The following is a 23864-nucleotide window of genomic DNA, read 5'->3' as shown; positions in this document are numbered from 1 at the left end:
ATGCTCTGGTCACCTCTGCTAAGGGATGAGATTTCTTCCCTCTTGATCTTCCAAGCCTTTCCCTTTGCAATTCTGTTGCTGCAGCACTTGGCCCTCTACCTGGTCCTGAGAGCAAGCATTTCCCAACCACATCTGTGAAGCCCCTTGCTAAGACCTTCTCAGAAGATATTTATGGAGGGTGGTTGAGTCCAAGAGAAGCAGTGCCCAATAATTAATTGCTGGGATGGGCTCAGGAGATCCGGGCTCTGCTGCTTCTGGCTTTTGCTGGCTAGCTGCGTGGTGCGGGGCAAGCACCCCCACCTCCCTGGTCACACCAATTCCCCCTGTGCCTGCCCTGGACATATGCTGTGCTCGTAGTATGCTTCCAGCCAAGTCCTGGGTAGCAGTGCAGAGTGGGGAGTAGTACCCCTGCCTCATAATCATTATGAATGCTCTAAAATGGAAAGGATTGTAATGGTAAGAATTTTCTCCAGCTAATGTAGTTTTTCCTGAGCAGGACACTGGCTACAGCTGGAGCACCTTGTTGCTTTTAAAATGTATTTCTTCACCTGGCTGCAATTGTAAAAGCAAACTTTACACCAGGATATAAACACGGCTGGAGGTTGCACAACTTTTAAGATGAAGTGCTTCTACCCTACTGCTGTTTGCCACTGCCTGGAGTCCTGAATCAACTCCTTTGGGGGCTAACATAGTGAATAAAATTAGGAGAGAATAGAATTTTAAACAAACAAAACCCAGAATTTGATACATTTTGATTCTGAAAGGGTCATGGAGCTGGTCTAATATTACTGCATGTATGATGCATTCATCAAAAGTGTTCCAATTTAAAAGAAAACAGACTTTGTTGTTGTTGTTGTTATTTTTTCTTTTTTTCTTTCTTGCTCTTATAGGGGTTAATAGACTCAAAGTGGAAGAGGAGACAAAGGCAGAGTGAAAAAATCACCTGGCAAGTTTGGGTGATGGTAAATGAAGCACGTTACACTAAAGACAATCTCTTCTGTGCTGCTCGATTTTTCTTACACAGCAAAGAGTACACCTGGCTGTTCAGTACAAAACAACTTAAATGAGCCTGTGAAAACTATCAGTGCACAAGTTGGGCTAAATCTCTTACAAATAGAGGAAAATACACCTGTGATATTGTCTCTGGAAAGAGATTGCTAGCAGTTTTTGAGATTTCCCCAAGTTCAGTCCCTGGTGAGTACACAGATATGAACAGTGTGCCTATAAACAAGATTTAAAAGTTTGCATTAAAATAAGAAACATAGAGCTGATGAATGTCCTAACACACATGTCGAGGTGTATAACACATCTGATGCAACAAATGTTTCATACTTTCTTCATAGCTTCTAGAGTCAATTTATTTTCAGATCCGTGCTTTATGCAAGCAGTGGGTGAATAAATGTCTTTTGTTATTTGATGTAAATGCTCGCCTCGGTTTGCTTCATAGTGGATGCTTAATCCTCTCCTCTTCCCCCTCCCCAGTAGTTGGCTCTGTAGTTGGCTTCAGAGCAGAGAATCTACATGCTGAGGAACTAGAGATGGTGGGGCAGTCTTTGGATTTTAGGAGTGGTCCTTTTGGGTCTGGATCAAAGGCTTCCAGCCAAACAGCATCAGGAAGCTTTGGCTGCTGCTGCTCTTGCAATAGATGTTTCCTGTGATAGGGAACAAGGCATACACAAAGCATCTGGTGCATCCCATCTGTGTGGGAGGGGAAGAAAGTTACCCCATGGCTGTCAGGCTGGTATGTTTTGGCATACATGGAGGTGTAAAAATTTTGTGCCCTTAAAAGTGATATTTTGGGTCTTGCTTAGTCTCTGTGGACCAAATTCAACAGTGATGGTGCATTGTACTGTGAGTGCTAGTAAATAAAATATCCATAACAGGAGAAACAAATGTAATTTCCAATCAATTTGCCATTTTATGAAAGGGCAATAAAATGCTGGTATCCCATCTGAAAAATATTTATTGAATGTAATGAGGAAGAAACCAGTGGGGATGTGGAGTAATTAAACAGGGGACTATGGAAATTGCTCTTATTCTGAGAGAGTAATGCAACTTCTTTATTGAACTTTCAAACCATCCTGCAGAGTTTTACAGAGAATGGAGTTCTCTTGCAGAGTTATCCATTTAGTGTTCTTTGTTTTTCAAGAAAATTATCTATGAGTATAGCAGCATGAATGTAAATGGATTAAGGGAGTACAATATCAAGGGGCTTCTCTTCTCTTTTAATTGCACTGCAAAAATCTCCAGACTCCTGGAACCATGCTCAGCTTTGTTGGAAGTAGATGCAAGTAGTGAATTCAGTAGAAACTGTATGCATTATGATAACTCAGTCATTTTGCCTGTCCAAGTCAGTGTTGGGACAGTCTTATTATGGAAGCTTTTTTTTGGACTAGCATATTTCTTGTTTCTCAGTTTTACATCACTGCTGAATCAGGGTATGGCATCAGGTGACCACTGCCTGATTCAGGACAGGAATGCAAACCTGAATCTCCAATGTCAAAAGCCAGTGCCCTAACCACTAGAATAACATGTACATGTGCAGTTATGATAAACCCCCTGTAACATGTCTAGGGTCAGATTAGAGACACCTCAGCAACATGAGACAAATATCTCAATGATATCAGGTCAAATTTGTTTAGAGAACGTTCTGAAGGTAACTTAACCTCAACTTTAGTCCTGATGATAGAGATTTGGTAACATATTCTGTATCATCCATTTGGCATGCCCAGCTGGACCTTGCATAACCTAGTACTTAAAACATTGATGCCTTCTTGTACCTTTTCCAAGATTAATGCTCCAAGTTCACAGATGTCAGATGTACACATCTTTCATCCACAGCGCGTGTAGGCCTACAGCACTTGCTTTTCTCTCTGATGCCAGCTGGACTTGGACTTTTGCAGTCTTGCTACCAAGAATTTGTGCTGTTCTCTGCCTGTAATCATCTTCTTTCTAGCTGGACCATTAGGGAAAATGCCCTATTTGTTGGACCATGATATCAGGGGCCTTCTTCCATGATGCTGGCTATCTTGATAGAAAACAGCTCAAATTTCACCACCATAACTGACAACCGTGTTGCTATTCAGACCAAACCAGAGAAACCAAAGTTTCAGTGAAAAACCATTCTCAAAGAACAACAGGAAAAGTATATTTTCTGGGTATGGTCAGCAACATTACGTGGAACCAGTCAGGTTTTGATGCACAGCACTTTGAAAGTAGCTATGACTGGCAAATCAAGTAGGTTGTCCTCTTCGAGACAGCACAGTATGGACGAAGCAGGAGCCCAGAGTGGCACAGAGTCAAAGCACATATCATGTGGGTTACCAATAAGAATGCCAAAAATAATAATGGAAAACTTGGGGCCACAGCAGGGACAGAAACTGGATATATCTTCAAAATATGAACATTTTGCTGTTATACAATAGCTATTTTACAGGACAGAAATTAAATATTCCCTTTATCTAAGGACTTATTATTATTTTAACTTTTTTTTTTTTTTTTTTTTTTTTTTTAACCTTCAAGAACTACAACAGGCTCTGAGGAACACAGGAGAATTCCCGCTGTTCCCGGGAGCCAGGTTCCTTTTAAGTAGCAGTCACTTGAAAAGAAACCTTGGGAACAGAAATATCCCTGGTTCCTGTGTGTTTCTTTGCTACCCTTCACACATTGAAAGATCAGGGTCACAAGTCTCTGCAAGTTATCCATGTCTATTTCAGTTGCATCATATTTGGGATTGTGAGGCTTTATTGACAGTTCCCAGGAACACTGGCAACTGAGCATGGTGTGCTCCTCACCCCACAGCCATTTACCATGTTCCTAACATGCACTGGCTCGTGGATGTGTGGATCTGAGGATGAAATGGACTGGCTTTATATTACAGAGCCCTTGTTCCTTCTCTTGACACACATCTTTGTGCACTGTTCTTTTGCCTTGTGGTCCTTCCTGGTCCCCTTTGTCCTAGGAAGCTTAGGCCTAACCTCTAACTATTGTGTGGGAAGCTCAAGACAGCAAACACAGGCACTATCATTAACCCCAGTCATTGTTTATTAAATAGAAAAAAGCATGCAGAAATACATACTGAAGCAGACCTTCATCTCCGTCCTTTACACACCACTGGGGTGTGTTCATTAATCACCGAACCTCTGGCAAGACATCAAGAGTATGAATTTGAACTTCCACTGAGCAAAGTGAACCCCACATGCCTTACTTGCAACGTTTTCTGGGAGAACAGGCTTCTTGGATGTTGTGGCATCAGTCTCTGTCCCGTTCATAGGTTCAGCCTGTATTATTCAGAGTAATGCCAAGGGTACTTTTGCTCAGCTTAGGTAAAGAAGCACTTTCACTGCCTGGTTTGACATGGATCAATCTCTTTGTCCAGAATCTGAACAATGATATGCAATGAAGCCAGCTCTTGCTTGTCATGACTAACTGGACAGGGACACAGGTCTATGCAAGCTATCTCTGCCTTTTTCAGTTGTATCTTATTTGAGGTCATGAGTTAGTGGTGCCATCCACAGAGCAACTAGCAGATCTTGCCCTTGCCAGGAAAGGAGGGACTGTGATGATGCTTTCTCTGTGATATCCAGAAAAGAAGGAAGGAATTCTGTCTCCTCTGGGGTAGAGAGATAATTCACTACTTCTATTTTCTGTCTGAAGAAAATGTGAACTGACCCAGAACTGCTGAGGCCTGCAGCTTGAGACAAGGAAGGGAGATCAGCCTTGATTGACTAAGTGCTCCTGAAGGCCTGAGTTGCCTCCATCACTCCCCTGAGTTTCTGATGTTGTAGGTAGTCTTTCATGGCTGTTCACTTTAAAAATCTGAGCTGCGCTTAAAGGCTTGCTCTCCCCAGTATTTCATGGAAGTCACACACTTCTCATCCCCCAGGTAAGTTTTGCTGGTATCTCTGGAGGACTGGAAACCAGTAAGAGTTATGAAGTCTGGGTCTTATGGGATACGAAGGCAGAAGGAATATTAGTCCCAGAGCTGAGAAAATGTTGGCCGCCCTGCCAAGGCTGTCAGGGTCTGCAAATACCAGTGACTAAGGCCAAGAGGTGCATACATGAGGCTTTGTTGCATTCAGAGCAATTGAAGAGTGTGCAAGGGTCTGGCACTGGAGGACTTTTTAGCTGCCTGGTTTCTCACAGGGGTGACTCTTCATGGTTTCTCTCCATGTTACTTGGAGGCACAGTGACTATGCTAATTTCCATGGGTCCAGTGCCAGAGAGGAAGCGTTTCTTCACTCTCCCCCATGCAACACTGATGGAGAGTTTGGGTGGCCATGCATCTTGCTAGGCCATCTAGAGATCCCCATGGATGTTTTACCACCACTAGCTTTAAGAGGAATGACAGAGACTGTCTGTAACAGTGTCCTTCAGTACCAGCAAAGAACAAGGAGAATCGTAGATGTACCTGTCCCTGTAATGGCTTTGATGCAATAGTAAAACCCATGAAAGTGACATTTACTACTGCTTCATCCTCTGTTTGCAGGTAGCAGAGGCTGAGCATGGCTCTACATGGCCATGGTAGCTATTGTCTGCATCCCCCATAGCACCACCAACCCTGACTGCTCCTGCCCCAACCCCGTGGATCTCCCAGGGGAAAAAAAGGGGCAAAAAAAAAAAAGCAAAAAAAAAAAAGCAAAAAAAAAAGCAGGGGGCTTTTCCCAATGCAGGGATGACAGAGGAGGAGAGGAGCAGCATGTGAGCAGCAATGCCATCTGGAGTGATGGGCACTTCCCGATGGCTCAGGGCATCCTCTCTGCCAAGCTGTGCACCCGGGCTAGCTCTGCAAAGGCTCGTGGTCGCATCCCTGCCAGGTATCTGGTGACGAGTGGTCCCACGTGGCTTAGTCGTAGAGAGAATCCCTTCTTTGCATTTGGAAGGTCTTGTTTTCAGTCCCAAAGTGCCCCGTGAAATGAATTGTTGTTTTCTGGCCAGCCTGACTAGGAAACACGGCTCATGCAGTTGCTGGGAACTGGCAGAAACATCCTGGTCTGCACAGCGTAAATTAGGAAAATGCATTCTTATTCTCATGGATTTTCCTTGAGAAAAAGCCAATAGTGGGAGTGTGCTAAAGTGGTAAAATACAATTCATGACAACAATCCCACTGAGAGGAGGATTTTTTTTTCTTCGGTTGCTTCTAATTGTGGTAAGGAGCAAACGCATTCCTCTTTAATTTCCATTGGCAATGTCTCCGGGACTGTGCGAGCGCCAATAAGTGTGCTGTGGCTGGTTCTGCATTTCCTCCTCTCTTCTTCCCCTCCTCCGCCCCTTCCCTCATCTTATGGGTATTATGGCAAATCCCTCTGCAAATACCTTTTTCGCAGGCAACGTAAGCACTCTCCCTCTTGTTTTTCTCCCTTCGACGCTCTGCTCTATCTATCTCTTTTGGCCAGCTGCAGCCTTCCTAGAGCATCTTCTACCTGACAAAAGAAGATACCTTTGATAGTCAGGCATGACTGTAAAGTTGAAACACATGCTTGGCTCAGATACCAATGAACTTTAATTTACCTCAATTCATTAGCAATTTTTAAAACCACGGTTAATGGAAGGCAGCCTGTAAAATAATTGGAAGTAAATGCTGAAGAAACACTGGGGGGAGAAAAGAAAAGAAGCAGCTTACAGCAGGAGTCTAAGCCAGGCTTTCATCTTCAGGCCAGTCCAGTTTTGAACCCTGATGGGAAAGGTCATGAATTTTAAAATGTGTCTCACAGCAGACAGCTCTAATCATAAAGCTAACACTATCTGCAGTGCATGTCTGACCATGTGAGACTTACGGCTGACTGAAGAGGGAGACTGACTTTCAAGGGGAGGATGCTGCTTTGAGCAGGAAAGAGTGGGATAAGCAGAACCGATGCCGTATCTGTCAGTGCCGGAATGAAGCACTGGGCTGTTGGGGCGGGGGAAAACACACTGATCCCAGCAGGGTGCCAGCAGGGATCACTGCAGCAGAAGGACCAGGTAGCGCATTGTGTTCCTCTCCAGGCTCCTTGAGGACCCAGTGTTATCCCCTTCCTGCGTGTGGTTTAGGAAGTGTAATGTCTTACTGCTTTAGCTTGCAATTCTCATTCTCAGTTCTAATACAATTTCCAGGCTATTGTAGTCAAAAGTCTGCAAAAGCTGGAATGCTCTGTACAGCTATCCTGGGAATAATTCTGCCATTTGCCAGGCCGTGTTTGAAATCAAGGGATGCTAATGTTTTGGCAACACCTTACCGTGCCTCTGACAAAGGGGTTGTGGTTGGTGTCTATCTCAATCTTAATTGTTTTCTTCATTGCATGCTGCTGAGGCTCAGACAGTTATTTGTAGGACGTGAGAAAGCACTCTCTGACTTCATCTGCATTTTCCAAAATCCTTCCACTGTACATCCACCGCATCTTGGGCTCTGCTCCTCCTTGCATGTAGGGAAGCATAGTCCACTGGTGTTAATCACCACGTGGTGTCTAGACATACTGAAAACACTTAAGCAACTGTGACATCTGTTTGGTTGGCCTGTGCTGTTGGGAAACTCGTCCTTATTTACAAACGGTATTTAAAACCAGGTTTCAGCCATGGCAGGATAATAAATACAAAGCGTCTTCACAAACTGTGACCACAGCTTCATGGTCAACGTGCTTTCTGAGGAGGGGTGGTCTTACTCTGTAAAGGTTAGGATGTGGGACATATGGGTTCAATTGCTAGGTCTGGCACACACTTCACGTCTGACCTTTGCTAAGTTGTATGCTCTCTTTGTGTCTGGAATAAAATGGCAATGGTAATGATGGCAGTACCTGGGATCAGACTGATGATGGGACTCTTCAGATTGCGGCAGCTAATCCGATTGTTACCAAAATAAAGTCCCTGTGATCTCAACAGAATTCAGTGGTCCATTATCTAGACTTAGCATTCTGTGAACAAGAGCAGGAGCCAAGCTGGAATTTCTCTTGATTCTGCAGCAGCAGCAAACTCCAAATTGTAGATTATTTTTAGTGTATCGTATTGCAACTGCTAGGTTTTTCAGTGCATGATGTGGAGCAGAGTTTTCAAGAGCATCTGGTCCTTGGCTGCTAAGTGTTTACATTGCTTCTGAATATGGGATTTAGGGCTCTGCTGGAGGATCTCTGCTAGATTTAACTGTTTCAAACATTATCTCCTCCAGCACCTCTGCCAGAAATTACTGCCTGATAGCAGGGGCTCAGAGCAAAAAGAAAACACAGCGAGGAGCAGTGACCCTGGTGGGGATGGTGCCGTGCTCTTTTCTGTCATCTGCCCTACAGTGTTTTGTTTCACTGTGGAAAACAACTAAAGACTCGGCTGAGTGCTGTTCCTGAGCTTCTCCTGTGCTATGTCTGGCAAGCAGTTACTGATGTGAGAGTGATGGCACTGTGTTTGATGGGCAGACAAGATCTCCCACAGCTCACCGTGAAGGAGCTGGGCATCAAGAGCCAAGGGACAGGAGGAACCATGAAAGGTGATTTGGGAAGCCCTAGCTCTGCACTGGTGTAGCAGCAGGAAAATGTTAGCAACCAGGTGCCAGGGGGGCCCTAAACAGAGCTAACCCTCGTGCCCCCGAGAAAGGCTTGGTTTACATTCACATATCCCCTGGATGACTTGCCAGCGAGTTTCCAAGAAACTCTCAGCTCTGAAGCGACTGCTGCAGGCGTAAGCTTCTCTGTTTGTCCCGCATCTGACTTGTGATTTTAGTGGCTGTGGCTTTTATGGTGGGGTCTCCAGAAGTACAGAAGTATAACAAGGTATTTATTTGCCAAGCCTTTTCTGTTGTGTTTCAGCCTCTTGTCTCCCCTTTCTCTGGCTTATCGCTGGTGGAAGCGGGTGTAAAGTCCTTTGAACGGAGACATCAAAGGACAATTGCATCTCTGTTCTTTAACCAGGCTTATAAAGAGATTGTGATAAAGGACAACAATACATGTCAGTGTTGCCCAGTTATTGTTCTGTGCTTTGTAGTTTTATTAGGAAATAATTTCTCACCCTGTGTGGCTCCTGGTGAGTTTTGTTTCTGTGTTGCTGGATTTGATCTGCCCACTGAAAGGCCTGCCACAGAACTGAGAGTTTTGCCAGCTGTGAGTTAAGAGGGAGACATTATTGAAAAAGTTCAAGCTCTGCTTCCTAGCAGCCAATTTACCATCTGTCTCCCTCTCCCTCATGCCCCTTTTATAGCAAAAATGCAAACAATTTGTTTGACCTCTGCTGAATCTGTAGAACTCCAGGCTTTTAAAGTGTTACTTTAACAAATAAAAACCAAACGTGACAGCAGCAACAACCTCAAATTCAAAACCAGTAAACCCAGGTAGCTGCAAGACTTGTTACTAGAGATGATAAGAACCTATCAAAGGCTTTCTTCTTCATGAATACATCTCTTCTTCTCTCCTCCCTTCACCCCACCTCTTGGAAAAAGTACAGATGAAGTTGAATCCTGCCCATCATAGCGTGTGGCTGAAAATTCACCTCCAGGATAACAGAGAGTAAACAGGCCTCGAAAGTAAAGTTAGGCCAGCATATAAAGGCTGATCTGGGCCCGCCTGGGTAAGGTTTGTACCTGTGCTTGCAGACAGAGTTGATCCTCTGTATGAGGAGGCAAGGAGATGTAGATAGATAATTCCCAGCACTCTCCCACTTCCATCTCCTGGCATCATGCGCCTGCCTCTGGTCTTGCACCAGCTCTGGTGCTCACAAGACACCCCTACAAATTGGTTCAGTTCACCGATCCACCAGAAGAAGATGGCTCATCTGGGCTGGTGAGCTGAACCTGCTCACGGAGGGCTCTGCTGAGCACCAGAGCTGGTGCAAGGAGAGGGGTGAGAGAGGAGTGAGGTCTTTGGTGGTGGTGAGCCACTAGCCTGGCTTGGCTGTGTATGGAACAGCAGCAGAGTGCTGCGTTACGCAATTGTTGCACAAAAGGTGTGATTGCCAGCAAACGATAATAGTTCTGTCTGTCTCATAAAGAGACTTTTTCAAAAGCATTGTTGATACTGGTATAAATTGGCATGGCTTCAATCCATGTGTCATTTGTCTGGTAGACTATGAAATGCTCTTGCAAAACTGGCCTGTGTTTCAAGACTTTGTCTTGATCATATTGACCCCAATGGAAATCCGAGCTACTAAATGACTCATTCTTCATGTTCTTCACCTTCCCCAAATAGGTACTTGTACCCTCAATCCACATTATTGAACAACTGTTAGAAAAAAATCACACTTCAGGATTGCACGCTTCAAACAAAACCTATGAAGTCCCCGTTCCAGCCTGCTGAAGCTGCCTTTGCTTCTCAAGCAAATCTCTTTAGGAATAGATGAGAGCTGGTGAGAAAATCACCTCAGTCCTCCTGTGTTTTACTGAGGTTGGAGGAGGGTAGCGTGACATTCTTGCACAAAGCATTTTCTATTTCAGTGTATCCTAAGTAGCTTGGAATAAGAAAGCCTTTTCCTGGATTTACTGAAGCTACAAAGCTGTCATATAATTGGGGACCATCCTGGACAAATAATGGGGTGGCAGGGGGTTGGGGGAGGAAGGGAGAAGAAAAGGTTTTAGTGTGAAAATGGAGCTCACAGCCAAAGATGGACTTAACCTGATAAGTAGGCTTGAAACCTGAGCTGAGATGCTAATCCCTTAAGGACAAAGCTGAATCCTGCTTTTAGGGGTATGGGGGTGACTTTATACCTGCTTTGAGGACTTGGAAAAGCCCTTTCTAAGAACAGGGAATGGGGGCTTTCCATTGTTGAGTAAGTAGTCCGATTATCACAAGATGGTATTCTTTCCCATGACATACATTGGTATTTTTGGATGAAGTGTAAATGTTGTCAGTAAAGAATAATTAGGAAAAAAAATAAATAAACAAACCAAAACTGGGACAAGAGTTGCTGTAAACAAGGAGGAAAACAAACAATTTTTGCTATATGAGAAGCAGAGATGTAAGGCTGCTGCATTACTGAACAGCTGCCTGAAATATAGGAGATGTAAGGAGAAAATTCTTTCACTCTGGTTAGGGGAGGGCAGCAGACAGACCTGTATTTGAAGATATGGGCAGTGAGGATGAAGCGACCAAAATCTTGAAGATATCATGGAGCTTTTAAATGGTGGGGAAGGCTGCAGCAGTTGAAGTCTCCTGAGATCAACATGGGGGCAGTGGATGTGGCTGATAATGTGATCGTGGTCCTGAAAGGACGCTTGAGGCAAAGAAAGCAGATAGGGAAGCCAATGATGTAAAAAAGCAGCTGTAGCTGAATGGTCCCGTACTGTGATAAAGCTAGGTCCTTAGATGCTGTGGGGCTGAGAGTGGCACTGGCAGGAGAGCCAGCACACACATTGCCAGCCAGCCAGCCCCTGTGTGGCATCCATGGGGCTGGTGGGCTGGGTCCTGCCAGGCTCCAGGAAGGTTGTTAGAGCTCCTGAATAAATATTAACTCAAAACAAAGATGTGAAATCTTGCATCTTACAAATGGAAGCTGAGACTTAGAGCGGAGAAGATTTTCCTAAGGCAGGGAGGTGGATGTATAGCAGCAGCAGAAGTCCCAGCTGACCTCAGTCTCAGTCCCACTTACAGTCTCCATCTATCCCCTGCTCTTTGTACTTTGGTGTACGGCCTATACGTGTTGAAAGGACATACGAGCAACTTAATCAAGTGCGTTGCCTGAGGTTTCACCCTATACTGGCAAACTGCAAACAGCTGTCCCATGAATTTCCATTCTTTTTTTTAACCTTCACCAGGAACAACAAAAATAGGACTTGTTTGCTCTTCACCATCTGTGATGGGACTGAGGAGCAGTTTAGAAGGAGACTATTTTCTATGGGGATCTGTATTTTTTTTTCCTTTTTTTACTTTTAGTTACTTCATAAACTTTAGCTTCAGTTACCACTTAACTCTTGGTGGCATTTCCATATCACAGAGCTGTTGCTTCATTCCAGGTTTTCAACAACTGAAATATATCATGGGATTTTGTTGTAATGCAGGAAATTGCCTTCACATTAACAATCTGCCACTTCTGTAAACAAGAAACCCACTGATGTGACATGTCAGCGCTCAACAGGAGAAGTCCTGACTACCTTAGCAAATGGATACATTCCTCAGTGGAAAACATGGGGTTTTAGGCATACCTGTATAATGACACAACTACCTTCGTGTATGTTTGGGACAGGGGCTAGGTGCATGCTCAGCATGGTTTGAGGCAGAGGATGTGTGGTGGAATCCCTCCAAGCCTGCTTTTTGGTAGCGAAGTGCATTAAAAGTTCCCCGAGGTCAGAGGGTTGCTTGTGGGATTTTTTTTTCTCTCTTTAATAGCGTATTAATAGCAGCGTGCGTGTTGTAGATGATAATATAGCTTTTCTAGCTAAACCCACTTGTCTCTCACGTAGACCACTTATTCTCTTGTGCTCGCAGGGCTGCTTTGATTACGCAATGACAGCTGCGTGGATATATGGACTGTGGCGATGGGCTGGCAGCCACTTCATTGTCAGTCCCCCTTTGTTCTGCTCGAAAAGAAAAGGCACAATAGGGAAGGTTTCATCCACATGTCAGACACATGAGGGACAAAAGGATGATGGGAACTGACTGAACTACACCATCCAAGTCACGCCAAGAAGCGTGGTCTCTCAGCTTTGTTTAGCAACGGTGCGGTGGCCAGCAATTGCACTGGTCACGATTAGCCAACGAGCAATTAAGTCACGGGCAAAGTCTCTTCGCTACCTTGGACCTTGCATAGGCCAGGAGCAACAAAACCATTCCCTGTTGTGGTTTTTAGGGGGAATGTTACCCCTTTTCCTGTGAGCTGCCCCTTGGGTTGGCAGTCGATGTTCAGCATGTGGCACAGGCAGCTCCTTGGTCACACCTGAATCAGAGAGGCAGCAGACGTCAAAGAGAAACCCAAGCTGGGAACAGTTGCCCTGAGATTAACTGGAAGTGTTAATCATCTAACCCCCCTGAAGGAAACAGTGGTTGGTACCTGTGGAGTAGAGGGGATGTCAGTAAGGAGTGAGATGGTGAGGTGGCTGTTTCCATTGGGAAAGCCACAGAGAAGAGGTAATTTATGGCCTGGGTCACAGCTTAGTGGGAGGAGAAAAATAATAATGTTGTTGTAAAACTCAATATTTCTATTGAGTCTGCACTTTTTAATATTTGGTAGAGTTATGAGCCCGGTTCCAGGGCCCTCATTTGGATGTGCAACCCTTTTTCTAGTGCACAGTATTTCCTAAGGGCTCTCACCTGTCACAGCCAAATGTGTGCCATTTCAGGGGAAACCCATTCAGACCATCTCCCCAGCCTAGCTTATACAAGGTTTTCCTAAGCTTTTTCTGTCTAGAGTAACAAGCTAAGGTCACCAGAGATGAGGGGAAAGGACAAGAGGGGATGGTAGATACATCCAGCTTGGATTTTTCAGTGTTCTCATTTTTACCACGCTATCTCTGTGTAGCTGTAAATCCACAGAAAGGACGAATATTAAACCTATGGAGAACATGATAGGAAAAAAAAAAAAAGAGAGAGAATAATGATTGCAATCTAAAAATGCTGGTTTGCCAACTGGAACTTTTTGTGTGGAAAAGGCAGTGGAGATTGTTTGGGGTTATGCTTTTATGCTTTTTTTTTTTTTTAGAATGAAAAAGTATGGTTATAATTGTCAGGCTGGAGTGACAAGTGTGGTTTTGCTATTGGATGTGACTTGTGTAATAACTCCCAGAGCAGCATTTCACAATTAGGAAAATTTACTTTTTTGTCTGAACAAAACAGAATTCAAAATATCCTATCAAGATTTTGAAACTTGTCCTAATTTGGACAGGAAAATGTTTTGACAATGTCAAAAATCTCACAGGATGGTGAAACTGTTTCCTGAGGTTTTCTGCCAGGGTGAAACAATAATGCGTGTGGATTTTTTTATTTTTTTTTAATATCTCTTTAAAAAATATTTGGATTTTCTGAGAGCTTTGATTTATGTAATCATGTATCTCTTACTGTTGTCAAATAAAGGTATTTGTTATCTGTACTGTATTAACAAAATTCTGTCCATTTGTCTTTCAAATCTACCCAATGAATTGTAAATGGTTACAGGACAAGTTGGTTATCTGTGGGTTTCTGTTCTGGTATTCTGAGAGATACTGGGTTTGGTTCACAGAGTTTCAGTGAACCAAAGAGAAAAGATTTAGTTCACAGGAGTTTATAGTTTTCAAACTTCATGTGAAACCCTGAGCATTGTGTAAACAGCGAGACTCCTTGCTGGAGGCCTTCACCTCAGGAGCTCCCAGGAAAAATGGGAGTTCTATCTGGGAGGAGGTGGAGAGCTTCCATCTTAATTTTCCAGAAGTTTTGCTGTTAACTATATATGTCTGGCCACCAAAAGGCAAATAAGTTCCTCAGGAAAAAAAAAAGTCATTTTTGTTATGCATTGATAGTAAATGATGAAGATGCTGCATTAGGGAGAACTGTTCTGTTTTCTGGTTCTTGTTCTGTTCTCCCCACCCCTTTCCTTGGGCAACCACCAGGACCTATGCAAGCGGATGTAACAAATTAGAATTGTTTGGATGGTTACGTTCAAAGAGTTGCAGTCAATGGCTCGATGTCCAGGTGGAGACCAGCGATGAGTAGTGCTCCTCAGCGGTCTGTATTGTGACTAGCACTATTTACCATCTTTGTCAGTGACATGGACAACTGAATTGAGGGCACCTTCAGCAAGTTTGCTGATGACAGCAAGCTGTGTGGTGTGGTCAATGTGCTGGAGGGTACGGATGCCATCCAGAGGGACCTGGACAGGCTTGAGAGGTGGGCCCGTGCGAACCTCATGAACTTCAACAAGGCCAGGTGCGAGGTCCGGCATCTGGGCCAGAGCAATCTGAAACATGAATATGGGTTGGGTGATGAGTGGATTAAGAGCAGCCCTGCAGAGAAAGACTTGAGGGTAGTGATAGATGAAAAACTGAACGTGAGCTGGCAATGTGCGTTTGCAGCCCAGAATGCAAACCATATCCTGGGCTGCATCAAAAGAAGTACAGCCAGCAGGATGAGGGAGGTAATTCTCCTCCTCTGCTCTGCTCTCGTGAAACCCCACCTGAAGCCCTGTGTTCAGCTCTGGTGTCCCAGCACAAGAAAGACATGGACTTGGAGCAAGTCCAGAGGAGGGCCACAAGGATGATGAGAAGGCTGGAGCACCTCTCCTATGGGAACAGGCTGAGGGAGTTGGGGTTGTTCAGCCTGGAGAAGGCTCCGGGGAGACCTTATAGCAGCCTTCCAGTGCCTAAAGGGGCCTACAGGGAAGCTGGAGAGGGACTCTGTGTCAGGGAGTGGAGTAATAAGACAAGAGTTAATGGCTTGAAACTAAAAGAGGGGAGATTTAAATTAGATATTTGGAAGAAATTCTTTACGCAGAGGTATTACTGGCACAGGTTGCCCAGAGAAGCTGTGGATGCTCCATCCCTGGAGGTGTTCAAGGCCAGGCTGGTTGTGGCTTTGGGCAAGCTGGTCTGGTCGGAGGTGTCCCTGTCCATGGCAGGGGGGTGGCACTGGGTGGTCTTTAAGGTCCCTTCCAACCCAGACCTATGATTCTAAATATTGTGCCAGGAGCCCAAGACCATGAGCTCCATCCAAGGTGGCAGCCCTGTGCTGTGGGCGCGCTTGCTAACTTTTAAGCAAGGCAATGACTTTGCTTATCCTGGATGCCTGGTTTCAAAAATCTTTCCTTTCTGCTTTGCTTCAGGAAGCTGTGGATATGGTCACTCTGCCTAAAAGCCGGTACTTCAGTCTTTGGAAATAAAATGCTCTAAGAAATGTGCTCTTAGGTATAATGGAGCTAAAGAAAAGAGTACAAATATAGTAATAATCATGCTACTGCTATACTATACTATTGCAGCAAGGTACTGTGAAACTAAAATGGGTTATTCGGAAAGTGCATCGTTGGAGATATTACTTTATCATGGAAATGTATTTTTTTTTATAAAATGTCTTGTCTGATGCCTTTTATACAGGTGTAATGCTAATGGCCTTACTCTACTCTGACATAAGATTTCTTTCATTCTGTACCAAATCACTATGAGATGAGATGAGTGTGAAGTGCCAGGCAAGGTCTTGACCATCTTGAAACTGGTATTTTCTTGTGTGGTTTCAAAAGTATTCGCTGCTTTGTAAAGATGAGACAATACTAAAAAAAAGACAGTTGCAAATAGCTGAATAATATGCTATCACCTGATAATAATAATAAAAGAAGCGTACAAAAAGGAGAAGCATGGGAAAAACAATATAAAAATGAAATCGTAATGAACAAAATGCATGCACCTAGATGCAGAGAAGGATGGCCCAGCAGATAGGCAGTGGCATGTGACGGGAGAAATGTGATTGATTGTTATTCTCATCTCCAGCCTCCTCTGAGACTGTCGACAAGTCCCTTGGACTGTGAAGGGTACCCACGTGGTTTTTGTTGTCTGTGTACACAGGCATCTCCCCAGCCAGCACGGTACACTGGTGCAGAGAGCTGTGAGAGGGCTACACCACGCCTTGATGGCAAATGATCTCAGAATCTGATTTGAAGATTACCTGCAATTTAACCAAAATGTGATTTCAAAGTATTTTGCAGACTACCAGTGGCAGGCATTGGCTTCTGCCTGCCCCAAACATCAACAAGTTGTAGGGAATTAAAGAATTTGTTGCCTGGCTGATCATTTTTTTTCTTTGCACTTAAACATTGCATAGTGATGTCAGGTTGGCACCATTTAAGGCTCCTTCATATCACTGTAAATCTCTTCTTTTCCAATATTCACAGACTTGATGGTGCTGACAGGGTTGGGTCCCCACCCTTTCATGCACAGATTTAAGAAACATTTGCAAAGTGTTACTGCTGAACCCTAACCTGAGCTGGGCTGAAAGTCAGTCAGCCCCTGAGCTTGGATCTAAATCTGATGGTCGTGGTGGCCACAACGGGACTCCTGCCTCTCTCCTTTCTCTCTGTTCAGGCTTTACCAAATCCCCAGTTTCTTAAAGCACTTGGAAATGTACTTAAAATGAACTATGCTTTTATTCAAATAGTGCAAGGATGTACTTGAATTCAGGTAGCTTAGCAAAATAAGAATTGGAATTGTTTGGCTAGTTTAGGCTGATTCTGCCAAGCTGCACAATTTCTCACTTGAACAGTGAGAATTAGATAGCTGGGTCTTACTATGGGTTTGGTTTTGTTGATTTATATTTGCTATGAAAAATAAAAAAGAAAAAATTAAAAAATGGAAAGAAAGAAATGTTGTTCTATCTCTGAAGTAGAAAGCCTCTTTAAATTGTGTGTGCATACTTGTACTTTCTAAAATTCTACTTAGAAGATATAATTAAATTTATTTTTAGACATTAAAAATAAGGCAGCTTTTCTGTCTTTATAACTTTGTGATTATTGTCGAGAATCAGGAAGACATCTTTCAAGTGTATTATAGATGACATGCTCATGTTTAAGATGACGTGTTCATCTTCCTACAGTACTTTTAAATCACTGCTTAAGAATACAATTTTGGGGAAAAGATATTTCATTACATGGAGAAATGATTCTTTCCAGAAATGAGAATTCCAATAGTCTACAGAGGAAATTCCTATTAAGCAAAATGTTCTGTAGGTGAGTATTCAAAGGAAGCTGCACTGAAAATGTATTGTTCATATTTGAACATATTATCTAATTGCAATCTAATCTGAAGATATTAAAGTAATACTTTATGTGGCCTGAAAATTAATGCATGAAGTACGTATTGAAAGAGACATTTACATCCCAAATACAGTAGTAGATTTTTTTTTTTTAAAGTGCTATTTAAATGAATCTAAATAAATAGCTAATTTGGGAAAATGTTGCCATGGAATTAAAGCTGGTTAATTACATACATAATTCTACAATTTTAAAATATGTCTTTTAAAAATAAATAGCTGTAACTAAAATAATTCATTAAGAGGAAGTAGACTTGAAATATACAGCTCTGATTTTGTCAGTTTTATTCAATCAAATTCACAAAATCCCATTAAATGTCTAGAAACCAGAATTGTATCTCTGAAGGAATGCCCCTCTCCCTGCTAATAAGGGAATAAAGCCTTTCTCCAAAGGAAAGCCCCTTTCCCTGCTAACAAATAATACTGCCCTTCTCCATTTCCCTCCCAGTCTAGAAAAGCTTGCCTTTACTTCAGGAATTTCTTTCCATACCTAATTCCAAAGTGAACCAGGTTGAAGAATCAAGGACAGACTTAGAATAATATGGATTTTTTTCCACCTTGGTTGATTAACCTCATACATTTTATTTGAATAATGTCTAAAAGCTCTAATTAGCAATGGCTAATCTGCCCCACAGATGTTCAGTATTGATTTTGCCTGCACTAAACCAATCTAATTGCCCTCCTTATCGGAGATAGGGTGGGTACTGAAATAACCAACTTATCCGCGGACCTATGAGAGCCAACAAAATAGCAACAGGGAATTGGATGACACCGTGGGGCACTAGAAAAAAAACAGGGACGTGGAATTGGGTAAAGGGAGGATTTGCCCAGCATGCAGAGCAAGTGGGGAGATAAGTCCTGGTGCGGCAGCACTGCTGGCAATGTGGACATGGATTTTGTCCCACGCCGGTGTGAAAACCAGACCCAGAATGGGGATGAGAAAGGAGGCAAGTTGATTACTATGCCAGAGGAGGAGAGGGGACTTAGGCAGCAGAGCTTCACTTATTAAAATGCCTTTCAGGTCTGTGTCTGGGTCTCCGGGTGCTTTAGTGCCACCCCCAAATGATAGTGTTCACATAACTATAATAAGACATCTATTATTGCTTCCTTTGATAGCATTGTGTTTACAAAGGCTTTGATATTGTCTATAAAAACTAATGCTCCATTGAAACTTGGCAGTTAAAAAGCAAAAAGCAAACTCTCAACCTAAAAGCCAAGTGTTTTCTTTAATAAAATGTGAAAGACCCCTGTTTTTTGTTGCGTATTTGTAAAAATATGTCAAAAGAGCAGTTCAAGCTTATGTACTTTGCATTCTAGTGGATCAGAAATGCTTGCTTCTTTTTTTGAAACTGCATTTCAAAGTGATTAGTCAATAATGCAGACTTTTTCTGATATTTAAAATGAGTTGTCAGTATGTGAGTTATACTGTTATGCGTTGTTTTTTTCATTGATAGCTTCACATGGATTTGCAGTTTCTGGTTTTATTTAGGTTGCACTGGGAGATTCTACCTATTTCTTATCCCTGTAAAAAGCAATATTAATAAATTATCCTAAGTAGCTCAACCATTTTTTTCTCCAAATAGTTCCTTTGTTGATTTGTTAGGGCAGTAAGCTATCACGCTCCTCTCAGTACCTACTCTTTCTTACAGCTTTAAGCATGGAGTATGTGCTCTGGAAACAATCCAACCTGATCCTGAAAATGCTGTTTATCTGCGTGGTTGGCTTTACAGAGCATTCATGTGAGATAAGGGTGCAGGGGGTTCTTTTGCCTTTTTTGTCTGAAAAGTCAACAACTGATTGGAAGATCCTGACTCACTTTTCTCTGCATGTCCCTGAGCTGCCATGCAGATGGTTGCCAGAGCTACATACAGCCAGTATCACAAATACTCTAGCACTTACCTCTACCACATCTTTTCTGTGTCTTCTAGCAAACTGTTGAGAAGGGGACAAGAAGTTTGGCTTTTCAGTGTTGTTGCTGGGCAGCATGATGTTCTTCCTGCACAATGACTGTCTCTCTTATCCTGACACCTAGTCCTCATCCAAAGGGATCCATCATTCAGGTTTTTGGGATTTCTATACAGTAGTGGTTCTTGGATCCTCACTTTTCCTGGTGGTAAGAGATGACTCTTCTGTCCAACTTGTGCTAGGTTTGGGAAGGCACCCTTGACTTCTGTAGGCTTTGTTTCGGTGAGCAGTGCATTAGCACTGCAATATCTGCCAAGAGGTAATGTGATGGTATTAACATGTTCATGGGATCAGTCATTCATTACATCTCCTGACTAAGGTGGGAGAAGAAAGAGAAACTAAACGAGAACACTTTGAATTTAGAAATTGGGTTATTATATTTGGTTCCACTACAGATGGGAAGTGAGCGTCGAGGTTTGGTGAAGGGAATTTTGACAGGCTCAAATGGAGATGGAAGTGAATCTGTTCTGGTGGTTTTATCTAGTGGGGACTGAAATAGAATAGTACATGTTGGGGGGCCTCAAAGATGTTTCCAGAACAAGGTAGAATAAAAGAAGGCCCAAAGCAGGAAGACATTTGGGAGGCTGGAATCAGAAAGACGGCTTCTGAATGGTGGTGAAACTGAGTAAGCGTCAGGGTCTGGGCCAGGGGCAGACTTCATGGAGGTCAAAGAGAGAGTCAGAAATGATTTTGGAGGAAGCTGGAGCAGGGAGGGCTGAATGAAATGGGTACAGTGAAAACTGACAAAAAAAGCTTGTGATAAAGAGGCAGGGCTGTGAATGAGGGACTGTATTAGTGGCAAAAGACTCTGTGAATCATCGCCCTAGGAAACAGTATTTAAACATCTAAGGGCAGGTGGCTTCTCCAGAAACGGAAGGTGAAGTGAGAAAAGCAGAAATCCTGTGAAGATGAGAATGGTGGAGAGGGGCAGTTTTCAAGTGCCAGCATCAAGGAATTTAGCAGTTAGGAAGAAGAGAGCTTGATTGGTACTCTCCTGTGCTGAGCATAAGGAGGATTGCTAATGAGTAAAATATTTCGAAATGGAAGAAAATGTTGAAAGCAACAAAGTCAGTCATATTCTGTGTGAAGCCAGGGAGTCCTGCCAGAGAAACAGAGGAGCCAATGCAGTGAGTTGTCTCCTTGGTTATTCTTCTCTCTCCTTGGCATTGCGCTTGGTGTTTATGAAGGCTCCTTCCAGACTGCTTGATTCCAGCAGGGAGAGCAGGAGTCTAGGCCCTCAGCTTTGATTTAAAACCTGGGCAAGTCAGAAAATTGCGCAAAGCCTCAAAGTGCTGCTGAGACTGGGGCGGGCTGAGGCACAGCGGAGTAGTTGAAGGCCTCTGGTGGGAATTTTTCCTCTTTCCACAGTATATTAATAGCATAAACCCCCGTAGCTCTTTCGGGATCTCTGGAAATAGATGGGTAGTCAGCGTATATACTGACAGCACATACACTGAGTAGTGGTTTTGTGTTCTATGCGTGTTTATTATTCAGCTTCCACCCTGTGATGCCGTGCCAGAGGAACAGAAAGTGCTGCAGCTGGGAAGAGGTGGGGAGAGAGGGAGAAGCAGGGCCAGAGAGGACAGGACCAAAGGAGAGCACGAGGTACAACGGGAGTGGGAAGGCTCCGGCATAAAGGAAAGAGAGGCTGGGAAATCTTTGCTGCGAGAAATGCTAAAAGCCCAGCCAGTGGAAGCTAAGGGAATATAAATGAAAAGTATGAACTATGAGAGGGAAACACGTAATAGCACTGCAGAGGAAATTGAATTTATTGTTACTGGGTGTGGGTAGCTATATTTCCCATCCCCTTGTCTTCACGTGAATGCAGTTCCTCTGAGTGATGGGGTGACCTCAGCCAATAAGGATAAATTCAAGATCCTTGGTTTTGTTACAGCCTATTCTGGAGGTGCATTTCTTGTCTTGCTTTTGAGAATTAGGATAGCTACTTTTAAATAATGACAGTGGGATTTTGCTATAAATGCTGCTTTAAATAAATGACAACTTTGTGAAGTGGACAGCTGTAAAATAACAGCCCAGCCGAGGAAAATGATGTACGTGAAGAGAGGACAGTGAGGAGAGGATGGTATTCTGAACAGAAGCCTTTGTTTTTCTTTTCCTAAGCTAATATAAATGTTTCACTGGTAACCACATTGCTTCTCTGTGTGGTCTGGTGTGCCCTTTGTTTTCTCTTCACAAGACATGCTGCATGGAGTACAACTTGAGCAGTGAAATTAGTTCTGAATGGTTTAAGAAACGTGTGCCTAAAATGCAGTGTGCCTCAGATATTTTCAAGTGGGCTCATGTGCACAATTTCGTGGCTGTAAGTTCCTCAGGACAGGACCTGGGGCTTTTTCCCTGCTTGGGCTATTTTTAATATGTTGGTGCTGCCCATTCATGAAGAACTGGGAGTAGTTCTGCAGAGGAAAAGCAGCACACCTGACATTTGGCAGTGAGGACCTTAATGTCTCACCAGAACGGTCTGTAGATTAGTAAACTTCCTACCTTCTACCTTTCTTATCACTGTACATCTGTCCGTATGTTGAACAGTGTTCTCTTGTCTCATGTAAGCATGACTTACTTCCCTGTGCTCCAGAAAAGGGGATCAAGTCTTGGGCAAGGCTAACCCCCACTCTCTCAGTAAAACACTCCCAAAAGAAAGCTTTGGTGTAGTGACCTGACTCTTGTGTCTCATTGCCTTGTGCACATTTATTCTTTTCAATAACAGATGCAGAAAAGAAAGAGAAAAAAAACCACCTTAGATAGCTACTGTGAAAATGTGTGTATTAAACCCCTCAACTGAAAGGAACATATGGAGAAAGACATGAAACAGATCCCCCTCCAAAAGGCCATTATTTGGCTACACCTCAGAAGGAAATAGCATGCCAGCTGCTGCTATAGCCCTGGAGGAAAAAGCATTTTGCAGAAAGGTGAAAGGGGGTTGAAAACTAATGGAGTCACTTAATAAACATGAACTTGTCCATAGTAAGGAGAGGAAAAATGGAGAGCTGTTTGGCAGTGAAATCACTGCAGCGTGAGACTGGCTTTCTTTCTCTTTGCTTGTCCTGCAGCCATAGCAGTTCAGTATGCTGTGTGGTGAGTGCTTGCTTAGCACAGGAGCAGTCTTCAGGACTCATCCGTGCTTACTGAGAGCACACAGCACCTCTGTAAGCCCAGCAGTGTTCTTACTTTAGTTTTAGAAATAGCTGAAGTGCTGAAGGTAATACAAAGACTAGCAATGCTGCACAGCACCGTAGCAACATGGCATGCAGATTTGGGAGAGTTTGAAAATCCTCCCAGTGCAGGGCATTGCCAAGTGAAGGTGGTAACGAAGGGCTGGAAAACGGCAGAGCAAGCCCAGGTGCTGGGGTGGGTGACTTGGTTCAGTGGGTCACCAGTGGTCGTTGCACTGCTTTATATTCCCAGTATATTCCCATCTCCACTGGGGTAATGTTAAGTTACAATATTATTGTCGTAAGACATTAGAGTGGCTGAAGGTATCCACAGCTGTGCAGTTTTGCAGAGCTTTGGCTTGGGAAGCAAAACTTGTTTTCTTTGGTAAGCACATGAAAAGTAAATCTGGGAAGTTTACCTTTAAAATAGTAAACTCTCTAATGTAAAAGTGTGCTTGGCAGGAGGGAAGATGACCTCTGGTATTAGACTGAAAAGTGATTTTTAACTTTCTAAAATATTTCTCCAAAAGTAATTTAAGACTATATCCATATTTTTTCTGAAGTGTCTTAGTTTTGTATTTATGAGAGAGTGCAGCATATTAGCCCCTAGAGGAAAACTAACAAAATGCAAAATTAAAAAAAAATAATAATAAAATCACAATAATTTCCATGAATACTTCTGTTAAAGAAACTAACAAGCACAACACAACCCCCAAAGCAAACAGCCAAATACGGTAGTGTATGTTTGTGTCCATGGAAGTGTCAGTATTTTCCAGCTGCTGTTAACTCTTCCAAATATTAAATGGCAGTATTTCAATCTCGCTGTGTTCCTTTTCTCCTCCATCCTTCAATGAGTGTTACTGGGGTCTCTGCCTCTGACAGGAATGGAAATCGTCTTGGTAAAAAAAAAATCTTGACCAACATGTCTACTGGGAAAAATAAAACTAATGCAGAGTAGACTGAGCAGTAGATGAAATCAGCCAGAATTTATTTATCAAAGTCAGGCAGTTTCAAGTCTACGCAAAGCTCTGCTAGCTTACAATAAAAAGAAACAGAGTGAGGCAGAGCTGAGGGTGAAGGAGG

At 43.2% G+C, this 23864-nt stretch overlaps 1 long non-coding RNA gene across 4 annotated transcripts in view; it reads left to right on the top strand.

The window, feature by feature from the left end:
* The window catches only part of LOC106041719 (uncharacterized), a 200995-nt gene that overhangs the window by 92527 nt on the left and 84604 nt on the right, over window positions 1–23864 (top strand). Inside the window, exon 5 of one of the 4 annotated variants that reach the window (XR_010829301.1) lies at window positions 891–9692. The exons of the other annotated variants lie outside the window; for them this stretch is intronic. This is a non-coding gene — a long non-coding RNA (uncharacterized lncRNA). Of the gene's footprint in view, window positions 1–890; window positions 9693–23864 lie in introns of those variants that run through there. 4 annotated transcript variants of the gene reach the window in all.

This window comes from Anser cygnoides, chromosome 2, assembly GCF_040182565.1.
Source record: "Anser cygnoides isolate HZ-2024a breed goose chromosome 2, Taihu_goose_T2T_genome, whole genome shotgun sequence".
NCBI classification, from domain to species: Eukaryota; Metazoa; Chordata; class Aves; order Anseriformes; family Anatidae; genus Anser; species Anser cygnoides.
The sequence above is the reverse complement of the archived record's forward strand: the minus strand, read 5'-3'. Positions and strand labels throughout refer to the sequence as shown.